Consider the following 13,981-nt stretch of genomic DNA (forward strand, 5'->3'; position numbering starts at 1 on the left):
GGATTTGAGACTTTATTCCACAGGGAACATGCCCAGCCCTTCTCTTACATAGATTAGTTTGTCCTTAGTAACGAGTTTTGCAACTAAATCAGAAAGTTGATCTTCTATAGATACAGAGCGTAATTCCACAATACCCTTCTGAACATGATCCCTCATGAAGTGATGTTTTATTTCAATGTGTTTGGAACATGAATGCATGATGCGATTTTTAGAGAGATATACACTACAAAAAAACATGATGTAGTGACCAACAACTTTGCTCGAAAAAGTGTTAGCAACCAAAATAGTGACCGAATTCTCTCCATCCCAAATACCCTAGTCACCAAGGCCTTAGCCACCGAATTTCTTTTTGGCCGATGTTTAGCGACCAACATAGTCGATCCCTAGAAAATAGAAATCTGGTTACTACACATTTGGTTGCTATTTTGCTTGGGACCAATTCAAAAATTGAAACTCACAATTCCTAATTCGGTCGCTAATAAATAATCAAATTTTAAATCTAAAATAAATTAAAATAACATTTGGTCACTATCAAATAATTAATTTTAAATATTAAATAAATTTTTAAAAAATTATTTCGGTTGCTATTTTGGTGGCTAAGTTTATAATAAAATACATAAAAAAATATAATTCGGTCGCTAGTTAATAATTAATTTTAGAATAAAACTGCAGTTTAGTTGCGAATTCGATCGCTATTTAATTTTAAATTTTTAAATATAAATTTAATTAAGAATACAATTCGGTAACAAATTTGGTCGCCAAATGAAAATATGCTATATTTTTTGTTTTTTCATTTGTTAATTTTGACTTGCTTAATAATTATCGACTGTAAATATAATTTTTATTTAAATTGTATAATCAAACTTTTCAAAGTGGACATTCATAATGAGTAAATATATCTAATAACAAAGTTCTAATTTACATATTGATAAAGTGCAAATTCAAAGTTTTCAAAGTTTAATAAAATGCAATGTTAAAGTTTAATAATGTTCAAATTCATAACTAACATGGCATAATAAAACTAAAATAAAAAATAACCATGAGTCAATGGTCCTTTCAAATGTCATGAGGACGATCAACCTGAGCATCATTAACATGGTGTTCAGTTCCATCCACTATGGTAGTTGATGGACTAGGAGCTAGCATGATAGACTGAATATGCAAGTGTTGTAATATACACTGCATTTGCTCATTTTGTTGACGAATTTGCTTATTTTGTTCTTGCATTTGTTGTCGCATCTCCTAACTTTGGTGGTCATGATTCTCTATTAGCTGCAACATCTTTTCCTCAAGTGTCTTCTCCTTATCTACCTTTGCCAAAAGCTTAGCATTCAATTTATTAATTGTCTCATGTATTTCCTCTAGAATTATCCTTTAGTTAGTTTAATCATGGAATTTATTTATGTGCTTGATGAGTTAGTTCTTAAATTTATAGATTTGTAATTAGTTAGTCCTTTTAAGAAGCTAAATTGAGATAGAAAAAGGACTAACATGATGCAGGTTTAAAATAATGAGACAAGAAAAAGATGCTCAGAAAGTGTTTTGTCGCTTGTTAATGAGGCAAGGGTACAAGAGTGTGTGTGTCGCCCAGTTGAGCTTGCATATAATATAATATCTTCCTACATTTCATAAGCTTAATATTAATACATTAACAATAGTTATCCTTCAAAACCAAGCACAAGGAGATTTCTTTAAGCCATGAAGAGTCTAATAAAGTTTGCAAAATAGATCCAACACTCCTTAAGCAACAAAACTAGGAGGTTGCACTATATAGATGATAGATCTCCTGTTTGAGTTCACCATGAAGAAATACGTTAGTGTGTAGCTAAAATAAAGGCTAAGAATGCATGGCATCATGGCTAGGAGTAGATGAACAAATACAATGGGAGAAAATGTGTCAACATAGTCTTGATCATAATCTTGACTAAACCTTTGATTTAACCAAGATTCATAGTGTAAATTCTCTTACCATAAACCAATGGTTTGTGATGCAATCCTACCCCGCAAGGGCATTGGATAGAAAACTCCAAGTAGATTGGGCCAGAGATGCAAGAGAAGGCCCTAGGGTTCTTATGAGCCTTAGGGTAGATTTCGGGCCCATGGGCTAAGTACGAGTCCACTTATCTTTGTAAATATTAGATTAAGGTTTCATTATTTTTGGGCCTTGTATTTAGGGCTCCATAATGTAGGTAGGGTACCCTAGAAATATAGGATTTTTCAGCCCTTGTATTTTAGGGCACCTAGACTAGTTTTTGTATTAGGGGTAGTTTTGTAATTTCACATGCACTAAGTGGATATTTGATGTGTGTGGTTGGAAATAAATTTAATTGAATTGGTAGAAGCCTAATCCAATTAAATTTTAGAGGGGGAGGTGAGCATTTGCTTACTACACCCCATTGCCACATCATATAGTCACACTTTGTGCATGTCCTTCATGCTTTTCATGCCTCATGACACCTAAGCACACTTAGTGGAGAATCTTGGAATTGATCTTGGATTAGTGGGCTGAACCATAACTAAAATTCACTAATCATAATTAGTGAAATTTTAGCTCCAAAGTTTGGCTCCACAAATTCAATTTCAAATTCAAGTGAAATTTGAATTTCCCTCCAATTTTGTGTGACACTTAGGCTATAAATAGAGGTCATGTGTGTGAATTTTTTTCAACTTTGATCATTTGAATATTAAACTTCATATTCCAAAGCTCATTCGGAGCACAAAATTTCGTGCTCTTCTCCCCCTCTCCCTTCATTCATCTCCTTCTTCCCCCAAGCTCTTATCCATGGCCTCTTATGGTGGTGAGCTTCTTCTAGACTCATCTTCTCCTTGAAGTGGCGTCTCCTCTCTCTCTCTCTTCCTTCTCCATTCCGTTGCCATTCATTTTCCAAGAAGCAAAGGAATCCATTGATGAAGAAGATCCTAGGCCAACAAGCTTCAATGGAGCTTGCATCATGTGGTATCAGAGCATCTTCATCTAGGTGATGTTCTTTTGCATCCTCTATCTTTTTGTTCGGTGAATTCTCTTTAATTCCTTGTTCTTCATCTTATTCTCCATGTATATCCTCCATTGTCTTGTGGTTTGGTACTGTTTAGAGTAGATTCAAAAAAAATAAACCGATTAAATCTTAGATCTACACTTGTTCTTGCATTTCCATGGTTCAAATTTTGTAGATCTACTCTTGAATCTTATTTTTGTGTTGATTTTAGGTTCTATCATTTTTCATTCATAATATTCTTGTGCTGAACCTTAGATCTAAATTTTCTTCCAAAATATTGATTAGAAAAAAAAACACAAAAATCTAAGTGTTAATCACTTAATCCATGTTGTCTTAGAGTCATGTTTAGTCATAGTAATTGTCACATTATGTTCTAAGTTTGTGTTGAATTTTTATTTTGTTGATTGAATTCTAGATACATTTGTTCATGTATTCTTGTCATTCTTAGCCTATCTTTTGAATTTTGAGTCTAATTCATGCATGTTATTTAGTTCATAACATGTTCTAAATCAATTCCTAGAAGTAGTCTTGTTCTTGAACTTGTTTTTTGTTTTCTAAGTTTCCTACATGATGCCTATGATGAAGTTGAGTTGTGGTGCTGAGTTGTGGCTGGATTTGTGAATCAAATAAGTCTTAATGATGCAATCCTATCCCGCAAGGGCATTGGGTAGAAGACTCCAAGTAGATTGGGCTAGAGATCCAAGGGAAGGCCCTAGGGTTCTCATGAGCCTTAGGGTAGATTTCGAGCCCATGGGCTAAGTATAAGCCCGCTTATCTTTGTAAATATTAGAATAGGTTTTTCCTTCGTTTGGGCCTTGTATTTTGGCCATTCTAGTAGTATAGGGTTTTAGCCCTGTATTTCGGGGCATTTTGAGTAGTCTTTGTAAGAAGGACTTTTTTTTTTGTATTTTCATATTTTTTGTCATGGGGGTGAGCTTAGCTATTATAGGGGGTGTGTAGCTAAGTTCTAGCTTCTCATCTCAAGGAGGTGAGCTTAGCTATTAGAAAGGTATGTGTAGCTAAGCTCTAGCTTCTTTAGGAATCTTCTTAAGGAAGCTTCTCAAGGAGGTGAGCTTAGTTATGAGAGGTGTGTGTGTAGCTAAGCTCTAGCTTCTCAAGGAAGTTTTCTCAAAGAAGCTTCTCAAGGAAGTTTTCTCAAGAAAGCTTCTCAAGGAAGCTACCTAGTCTATAAATAGAAGCATGTGTAACACTTGTTGTAACTTTGATCAATGAGAGTCTTGTGAGACACAACTTAAAGTTCAACTTCTCTCCCTTTTTCTTCCTTCAATTTCGTGCTCCCCCCTCTCTCTTTCTCTCCCTCTTTCTTTTCCTCCATTGAAGCATCCTCTCCAAGCTTCTTATCCAAGGCTTATCTTGGTGGTGAAGCTCCTTCTTCCAAGGCTTATTCCCTAGTGGATGGCGCCTCCCCTCTCCTCTTCTCCTTTGTCTTCCGCTGCATCTCCATGGTGGAAAATCACCATTAAAGGACCTCATTAAAGCTCAAAGATCCAGCCTCCATAGAAGCCCCACAAGAAAGCTTCCATCACTTAAGCTCTCTTGAATTGTGTTATTCAAGATAATTGAGCATAAGCAAACACAAATTGTAACTATCCAAGCCTTAAGCAACATAAACACTACTCTTGATTTCTAGGTTGAAATCGCTGGTGCTGGCAGCTTGAACATACAAAATTGTATAAATTACTGGGAATTGGTCACTAAGATTTGTGAGCCGAAATTTTTACTGAATTTTCTAGACATCTGGAAAAAAATTATAAAAAAAGAACCAAGCGATTTGGATTAAAGGAAAAAATAATAAAAATCACACAAGTTGGCAGAAAAATCAGTGTCCAAGAAAAAAAAAAGTGAAAGGGAAGTGTGCATGTTGTTTTGGCTCAAAAATTTGTTCTATAATTGGTGTCTATTTTATACCAATCCTAGTTCTGAAATTTAAATTGAAAATTATTGTGAAAACAAGTGCCAAAACTAGATGTTTCTTGAGTCTTTTTTTTTTAGTTTTTCTACTCTACTCTAGAGCCATTCTAGGTTTCTCTTTGAGTCCTAGCTTGCTTTTTTGTGCTTTTCATTGCTTTAATTGTTGAATAATACTTGAAAATTTGTCTTGTTAAAACTCTATTGGTTTAGCTTTCATTTCATTTTTTTTGGTCTTTGGTTATTGCTTGTCTCTTTGTTTCCTTGTTTGTGAGTTGCCATATAGGGAATTGGAAAGGAGGATTGGTGCCATATGTTGAAGAATTTGAGTCAAGAAGAAAGGGGCCAACCACCTTAAGAGCTATTGGACTAAAAAGCACTTCAAATTGAGTGAAACACTAAAGAGAGAATAGCCACCACAATTGAGGACTTTTTTTTTTCTTTGTAATTTTGTAATTGGCAATTTGCTTTGCTTTCAAATTTTGTAACAAAAAGGCCTTTCATTGGAAGTAAGTTGGGAGCCTCCGCTAGGTCACCCTACTTCCATTTGTGTGTAATAATTTTAGGCAATTTCCCCTTAGGATAGTGAGTGTTTTGTTGGGAACCTTAAATGAGGTCATCCAAACACTCCTAGGATCCGCCTAGTTTGCATTTCTTGCACTTTAATTTCTTGTTTATTTTCATAGCTTATTTCCTTTACCCTCCATTGTCAAACCGCCTAGATAGCTTGCCTTTTACCAATTAGTTTTTACCTTATCTTTCACACCTCTTTTAGTGTTTATTTTGGCAAGTTTCAACCATAGTTTCTTTTACCTTTTTTTCAAACCCCCAACAAGAAAGAACCATAACTTAGGAACCAACATGAGTCTTCATTCTTCATCTAGTGTTAATGGTGAGGGTTCTACTCCTAAGTACCCCACTGTATAAGATATTAGATGAGTTGAGATCCCTTAAGTTGTGGAAAGAAAAACAAGAGAGAAAAGAAAAAGGTAAAAAAAAGAGTGGAAGAAATAAGTCAAGATGAAAGAAAGAAAATAAGAGAGGAAGAAAGAAGAAAAATAATGAAAGAAATGAAAAGAGAAAAACATGTCTCCTATAGTAGTCATAACTCTTGCAAGAGCCTAAGTGAAGAACTTCGTGACTATTATGAAAGAAGGCATAGGTCACATCTTAGACCTCACTCCCATAGGAGAGAAAATGAAAGAAAGCCTCAAGAGGTTAACATTAAACTCCCATACTTCCATGGGAAGGACAATGTAGAGGCTAATTTAAATTGGGAAATAAGGATAGAGCAACAACTTAAAAGGAAGTCTACTTCAAAATCTTATGGCTCTCACTCTTATCCAAAGAAAGACCAAGGTCAAGGAATCTTAGGGGTGAGACCTTCTAAGCCCAAAGATGATAAGGGGAAGACAATAGAAAAGCAACCCCTTAAGGCTAGTATGCAAGAGAAGACTAGCTCCGTGAAGTGCTTTAAATGTCTTGGAAGAGGACACATTACTTCTCAATGCCCCACCAAGAAAACCATGATTATGAGGGGCCAAGACATTTATAGTAGCCAAGATGAGGCTACTACTTCACCTTCCTCTAGTGAAAGTGAAGAAGCAAAGGGGGGAGAATCTAGTGAAGAAATCTATCCCCAAGAAGAAGGACAACCTTTAATGGTTAAGGAGGAGTGTAAGGAGGTAAGTGTCTCCTCCAAGAGGTTAGCTAAGAAGGAAAGACATTTTGATATAAAGACAAATATTAAAGAAATTTCCCTTCTTAGAAAACCTCCACATTTTCTCCTTTGTAAAAAGACACTTGTTAGCATTGCCACATCTCTTAGGTTTGAGTTTATTCCTCAAGTAAAGGAGTTGTTGGATGAGGGTTTGGTTCGCAAGAGATTAAATCCTTGTGCTTTGTTGGTGCCCAAAATAGGTATTATTAGGCACCAAATCCCTAAAATAGGTGGTGTGATAAATGTTTTGGGTGGTGCAACACTCTTTTGTAAAATCACTCGTGCACCCAACATCTTCATGATTTGTGTACATAGGGACTCATTAGGTAGGTTTGTTCTTATTTTTAGTTTCAATACAAACTTAGGCACTCATATGGGACACCTTAGGTTTGTCATACTTTTTGGTAGGAATAATAAACATGAAAATACAGAAAAAGGTATGTTCTAATGCTTTACTTTTCTTAATTTTTTAAATTGTGATCAAGGGGTTCCCGTGAACCCTAAGAGAATAAAGGTCATTCCTGAGTGGCCCGCTCCACCAAGTGTAAGAAAAATTTGGGGCTTCCAAGACTTAACAAACTTTTACAAAAGGTTTGCCCCATATTTTTCTATACTTGTAGCACCACTCATTGAGTTGGTGAGGAACCATGTTCCTTCATGGGAAGATGCCCAGGAAATGAGTTTTCAGACCTTACCTTACTTCAACATACTAAACACCACTAATACATATGTTTTTGTTCTTTTTACAGGTGTTGAGGAAAAAAGCCCAGAGTTTCAAGAACCTCGGGATTTGAGGTCAAATCCTTTTCAAGGGGGAGGGAATGATGCAATCCTACCCCGCAAGGGCATTAGATAGAAAACTCCAAGTAGATTGGGCCAGAGATGCAAGAGAAGGCCCTAGGGTTCTTATGAGCCTTAGGGTAGATTTCGGGCCCATGGGCTAAGTACGAGCCCACTTATCTTTGTAAATATTAGATTAAGGTTTCATTATTTTTGGGCCTTGTATTTAGGGTTCCATAATGTAGGTAGGGTACCCTATAAATATAGGATTTTTCAGCCCTTGTATTTTAGGGCACCTAGACTAGTTTTTGTATTAGGGGTAGTTTTGTAATTTCACATGCACTAAGTGGATATTTGATGTGTGTGGTTGGAAATAAATTTAATTGAATTGGTAGAAGCCTAATCCAATTAAATTTTAGAGGGGGAGGTGAGCATTTGCTTACTACACCCCATTGCCACATCATATAGTCACACTTTGTGCATGTCCTTCATGCTTTTCATGCCTCATGACACCTAAGCACACTTAGTGGAGAATCTTGGAATTGATCTTGGATTAGTGGGCTGAACCATAACTAAAATTCACTAATCATAATTAGTGAAATTTTAGCTCCAAAGTTTGGCTCCACAAATTCAATTTCAAATTCAAGTGAAATTTGAATTTCCCTCCAATTTTGTGTGACACTTAGGCTATAAATAGAGGTCATGTGTGTGAATTTTTTTCAACTTTGATCATTTGAATATCAAACTTCAGATTTCAAAGCTCATTTGGAGCACAAAATTTCGTGCTCTTCTCTCTCTCTCCCTTCAGTCATCTCCTTCTTCCCCCAAGCTCTTATCCATGGCCTCTTATGGTGGTGAGCTTCTTCTAGACTCATCTTCTCCTTGAAGTGGCGTCTCCTCTCTCTCTCTCTTCCTTCTCCATTCCGTTGCCATTCATTTTCCAAGAAGCAAAGGAATCCATTGATGAAGAAGATCCTAGGCCTACAAGCTTCAATGGGGCTTGCATCAGTTTGCCTAGAATGAGAGGAATTAAATGCCAAGTAACATTAGCATGAAGTGCAATAATTTGTCCATCATTTCCTGATGCCACCTTAGGAAAGTAATAAAAGAACAATATGGTGAAGACAAATGAGAAGAGAGAAAGTAGGTAACGAGTTAGTAGGAGTCTTTGCCTCTTTGGAGGAACATCATCAATAGTCTAAGTCCTCTAAGAGTGACCATGATAAACTTGTAAAGGAATAGAGGATGAAGACAACTCACATGCCCTTGGGTAACCTTTTTTATTAATAAATAATAGAACACTCTTTTATCATGTCTCTCTAATTTTTCTCTCATTATTAACATGGTATCCAAGTGTGTGTGGACCTACAGAATCTTCTTAGTATATTCTTACATTCTACAAACCTAATATAAATATGTATCAAGTTTCATAAATTCAAGGACCAACTACTACATTTAACTGCAGATAAATGTTAGCAATTTTGGGTCATACATACATACATACATATATATATATGTGTGTGTGTGTGTGTGTGTGTGTGTGTGTATCACATAGTTGAATGAGTTAGGGCCATTATATTATTAGCCAAAATATTAAAGTGGTCTAATCAATATAAAATTATGGCTAAGGGCATATATGTCATGAAAGGCTAATTGTGTAGGTACCATTAGTGATATTATAATTTGATGAGGGGCTAAATTATAATTATTAAATTTGGGGTAACTGATGGCAGTTACCAATATAAGAGGTTATGGTCCCCATTTGTAGAGAGAAGCGACAGGCGTACATTTTCACTTTCTTTTTCTCTTTATCCCCATCAGAAGAGAAAATTCAAAGAACATAAAGAGCTCTCTACATTTGAAAGATCATAAAACCAATCTTGATCCTCATCAACCTTTCATCATTCCATTATGGCTAATTCAGGTACGCTTCCACATTTAGTTTTCATCATGATTTTGAGTATGGGAACACAATGGGATTTTATTCATCTTTATGCAGTAATTTCTCTCTCTACATGGATAAAAAGCATGAGGTTAGGATTGATGATTTTCTGTTAGAATCAAATTAGGTTGATTGATTGAATCCCAAAAATAAATTCAAAGAAGACAGAGAACCAAAACAGAGTGTAAAAAGAACTTGCATTTAAAGAACTTGTGGGCTTACAACCCGCAAACAAGAACCAAAATAAATTTAATCTTCTCTAATTGGTTTAACTGGCTATACTTGTCACATGATACACTATACTTTTTAGTTTCTTTCCTCAACAACCACAAGGGATAATTAATACAACTAGGACTAGACTATATTCATGAGCTTGGTTTTTAGATTTGCATAAGGCATCAAATAAAATAAGGAAAATTAGGCATTAGAAGAAATAGCAAGCTAATTAAAACTTAAACAGCTACCAAATCAGACAAATCAAATGCTAAATTCCACAGTCAGTAAAAGAAAGAAAAAGTACCAGTTAAGCAACAAGCGAAGGTGTGGCAAGTGTGTGTGAGGGAGTTAGGGTTTTGCGAGTCAACTGGGAGAGTGTTTGGCAGCGCGAATCTTCAATGGCGTGGTCGGTAGCATAAGCACGGATCTACGATCGCGATCAAGAATGAGGGTGGATCTGCAGTTGCATGGTGGCGTGGTGGTCGCCGGCATCGTTGAACGCAAGCAAGGACTGAGAAATGTGGAGTGTTTGTGTGTTGTGGGTTTGTGTGATGTGTTTTGTTTGTGTTGTGTTTTTTTAGTGTATTTTTACTAAGTGTGTTTTTATTTTTAGTGTGTTTATGTGTTTTTATTTGTACTAAGTTTGTTTTTATTTTTATTAAGTGTTTTTTTAGTCTTTTAGGCTTGCTTTAACTTTAGTAAAATTGATTTTAAAGAAAGCCATTTGTTTTTAAAGATAAAATTACAAAAAAAAGGTGTAACTTTTAGAAAAATTAACATTTATAGGCTGTACACTCAATTATTTTGTCCAACTTTTAATTTAAAAGGAGTTTTTAAAGTATAAAAATGAAAAATAATAAACAACTTCTGCTTATTTTTAAGTTCTAATTTTTTATTTTAACTTATAAGTAGCTTTTAAGCACAAAAAAACTTAAGCCAAACAAAGCATAAGGCTATTTCGATCCCCTAAATGAAAGTTATAATTTAATTATTTTTATTAATTATTATAACTTAATTATAACTCAATTATATTTATTAATTTTTCTTAAATTATTTTATAACTTTATCAATATAATATTTAATAATTATTTTTATACAAGATAATTAAAAATTTGAGCTTAACATGTAATATATGAAATTAAAAGAAAAAAAAACTCGAGCTTAACTCTTTTACATAATCAATTGAGAGTGGTATCTCAAAAAAAAAAAGGAGGTTAACTATGCATCACACGCAAACATACACTAGTATCTTAATTGTTGAGCTTTGGTTATTGTATATGTTACACTAAAGTCATATATTAGGCCTTATTGAGTTTCAATAAATCATTAGTGCATATGCATATATTACACTAAAGTCATACAGTGGATCTTATTGGGTTTCAATTACACTAAAGTGATATTAGGCCTTGATTGAGCCTTATTGAGTTTCAATCAATCATTAGTACTTATGTTACACTAAAGTCATATTGAGAAGTGGTAAATGCATAAGTTACACATTGAACCTTAATAAATCATTATTGGCCTTGGTTAATGAATATGTTAAATTAAGACTTAATTGCAAACTTCGTTCCCCTACTTTTCCTATTTCACCAAATCGATTCCCCTATTTCTTTTCAATTCACTATTTGAGTCCCCCTATGTTTTTTAATTCACTAGTTGAATCCCCCTATATTTCAAAATTCATTATCTTAGTCCCCATAGTTGATTTTAATTGTTGACTAATTATTCACTGTTAAATTTAAACATTGTTTAGACTAGAAAGTTGACCAATATTTTCTTAAAAATTAAGAAGTTTTAAAAATGCTTGAAAGAACTAGAATTATGGTCCTTGGATTAATGACACACTCCTTTACCATTACACCCATGTGACCATTTGAATATTTGGTACAAAATACAATATTAATATAAGTTTTATGCGAAAATAGTTCAAAATCCAAAATTTATTCTTTTTTAATTTATTATATTTTAAAATATTATATATTATCTTTTAAAATATAATATATAAGATTAAAATTTTTTTTCACATAAATTAGAATATGTATACTTATATAAGCTTTATTTTATATTATATTTTAAAAGATAATATACAAGATTATAAATATAATAAATTAAAAAATAATAAACTTTAAATTTTGAACTATTTTCCCATAAAACATATATTAATAATATATTTTGTACCAAATATTCTAATGATTACTTGGATTTAGTGGGAAATGAGTGTGTTTTTTGCTTTAAGTACTACGGTTCTAGACCTTCTTCAAACTTTTTTAAAGTTATTAATTTTTAAGAAAATATTGGTCAACTTTCTAGTCTGTCAATGTTTAAAATTTAACCATCAATGATTTTGGGGACTCAGATAGTGAATTAAACAATACGGAGATCGATTTGGTGAAATAGGGAGACCAATTATTTTATTTTTGTAATTAAGCCTTAAATTAAAGTTAATTTGGGCTTTTAGTGAATTCATAAATTACATATTGCATCTTATTGGGTCTTGCTTAGCGTACATGTTGTACTAAAGTCAAATTGGGTCTTCGTTAATGCATAAATTTCACTTACACCACATTGAACCTTAATGAATAATTAGTGTTACACTTATGCTTAATATTTTAAAATACTTAATTTTACAAAATTTGATTATGGCATATTTTCATAATATAAAGGCTATTTATTTATTATAATTTTTAAATAATTATATAAAATGAACAATTATTTTGTATAAAACAAAAATTAAAAGACTAATCATAACAATGATTTATTTATCTTAATTAAATGATGTCAATTTTATTAATAATTATCAAAGTATAATTAAAGATAGTATATAATTATTATGATTTATAAAGTAATGTAAATATTGATTTGTTAATTTAAAAATATTACTAATATATATAGCGATTGAAATAGAGACCAAATTTTTCAATGACCCTTCATTTTAGTTGCAAATTCGGTCGTTGATGCAAGTTAGCCACCACTTATAAATTCGATCGCAAATTTGGTCCCAATTAGCGGCAAAATCTATCTGGTCGCTAATAGCAACCGAATATTTTCAGTTGCTAAATTGCATTTTTCTAAAAATGCTGTGGCAGCAATATTATCACAAAAAATAGGAATTTTACCTTCAAATAAGTTTCAATCCTCAAGCATACTATGCTTTTTCTATCGATAGAACTATTGTTCCTTGTTTCTTGCTCGTCCAAGAAACTAATCATCCACCAATAAAGTCACAACCTCCACTGGTGCTTTTTGTTTCCACTTTATCTCCAATAAAATCTGCATCCCAGTAACCAAGCAATATGTATTCCATTTCTCTCTTAAAACACAAACCAAGGTTAGGAGTTCTAATCAAATATCTAAATATGCGTTTAACAACAGTTAAAGGAAATTCCCTTGGTTCCTTTTAGAATCTAGCACAAAGGCATACACTACACATAAGGTTTGATGTAGTGAGATACAAAAAAGATGCTATCATTCCTCTTTATGTCTTTTTGTCCAGATGCTTTGATTATTCGTCTAATCCAAGTGTATTGGTTCGATGCATAGGGACTTTCATTTGCTTTGCATCGTCTATCTTAAACTTCATTAGAAGTTACTTCACGTACTTTTGATGTATGTATATGCCTTTGTCTCTTTTCTTGATCTGAAGTCCAAGAAATAACTTCAATTCTTTCATCATACTCATCTAAAACTCTACTTGCACAAGTTGGGAAAAATCCTAGCACAAAGAGTCATTAGTAGCACCGAATATGATATCATCCATATATATATCTAGACGATTAAGAATTGACTACCATAATCTTTGCAAAATAGAGTAGTATCTACCTTTCCTTTTATAAAGCCATTTTCAGTTAAAGACGAACTCAAATTTTCATACCAAGCTCGAGGAGCTTGTTTTAAACCATATAAAGCTTTGTTAAGATTGAAAACATAAGGAGGGTAGATAGATCTCTCAAACCTAAGGGGTTGTTCCACATAGGCTTCTTCCTTCATAAGTCCATTGAGGAACGCTCTTTTTACGTTCATTTCATACATCATACCGTGATGAGCAACAAAGGATAGTAAAATCCGTATTTGCTCGAGACAAGCAACATCATAAAAAGTTTCAGTACAGTCTATACCTTCTTGTTATGAGTAACATTTGGCTACAACCCTAGCCTTGTTCCTCACAACCTTACCTGTTTTATCCAACTTGTTTCTGAACACCCATTTTACTCCAAAAGAAAATTTTCCTTTTGGGAGTTCTACAAGCTTTCAGACATTGTTCTTTTGAAACTGGTCCAACACTTCTTGCATTGTTTTGACCCAATATTGGTTATACATAGCATCATCTATGTGCTTTAGCTCAATCTAGCATAATAGTGTTGTATGCTTGAGAGAGTTCCTGGTTTGGACTTTGTCCTT

At 33.6% G+C, this 13,981-nt stretch overlaps 1 protein-coding gene across 2 annotated transcripts in view; it reads left to right on the plus strand.

Moving 5' to 3' along the window:
• Positions 1–13,981, plus strand: part of LOC114378437 (G-type lectin S-receptor-like serine/threonine-protein kinase At4g27290) — a 64,406-nt gene that overhangs the window by 10,871 nt on the left and 39,554 nt on the right. The window contains exon 1 of one of the 2 annotated variants that reach the window (XM_028337030.1): positions 9,015–9,349. The exons of the other annotated variant lie outside the window; for it this stretch is intronic. The gene's annotated coding sequence lies outside the window, so the exon portion shown is untranslated. Of the gene's footprint in view, positions 1–9,014; positions 9,350–13,981 lie in introns of those variants that run through there. 2 annotated transcript variants of the gene reach the window in all.

The sequence above is a fragment of the Glycine soja genome, chromosome 12 (genome assembly GCF_004193775.1).
Source record: "Glycine soja cultivar W05 chromosome 12, ASM419377v2, whole genome shotgun sequence".
NCBI classification, from domain to species: domain Eukaryota; kingdom Viridiplantae; phylum Streptophyta; class Magnoliopsida; order Fabales; family Fabaceae; genus Glycine; species Glycine soja.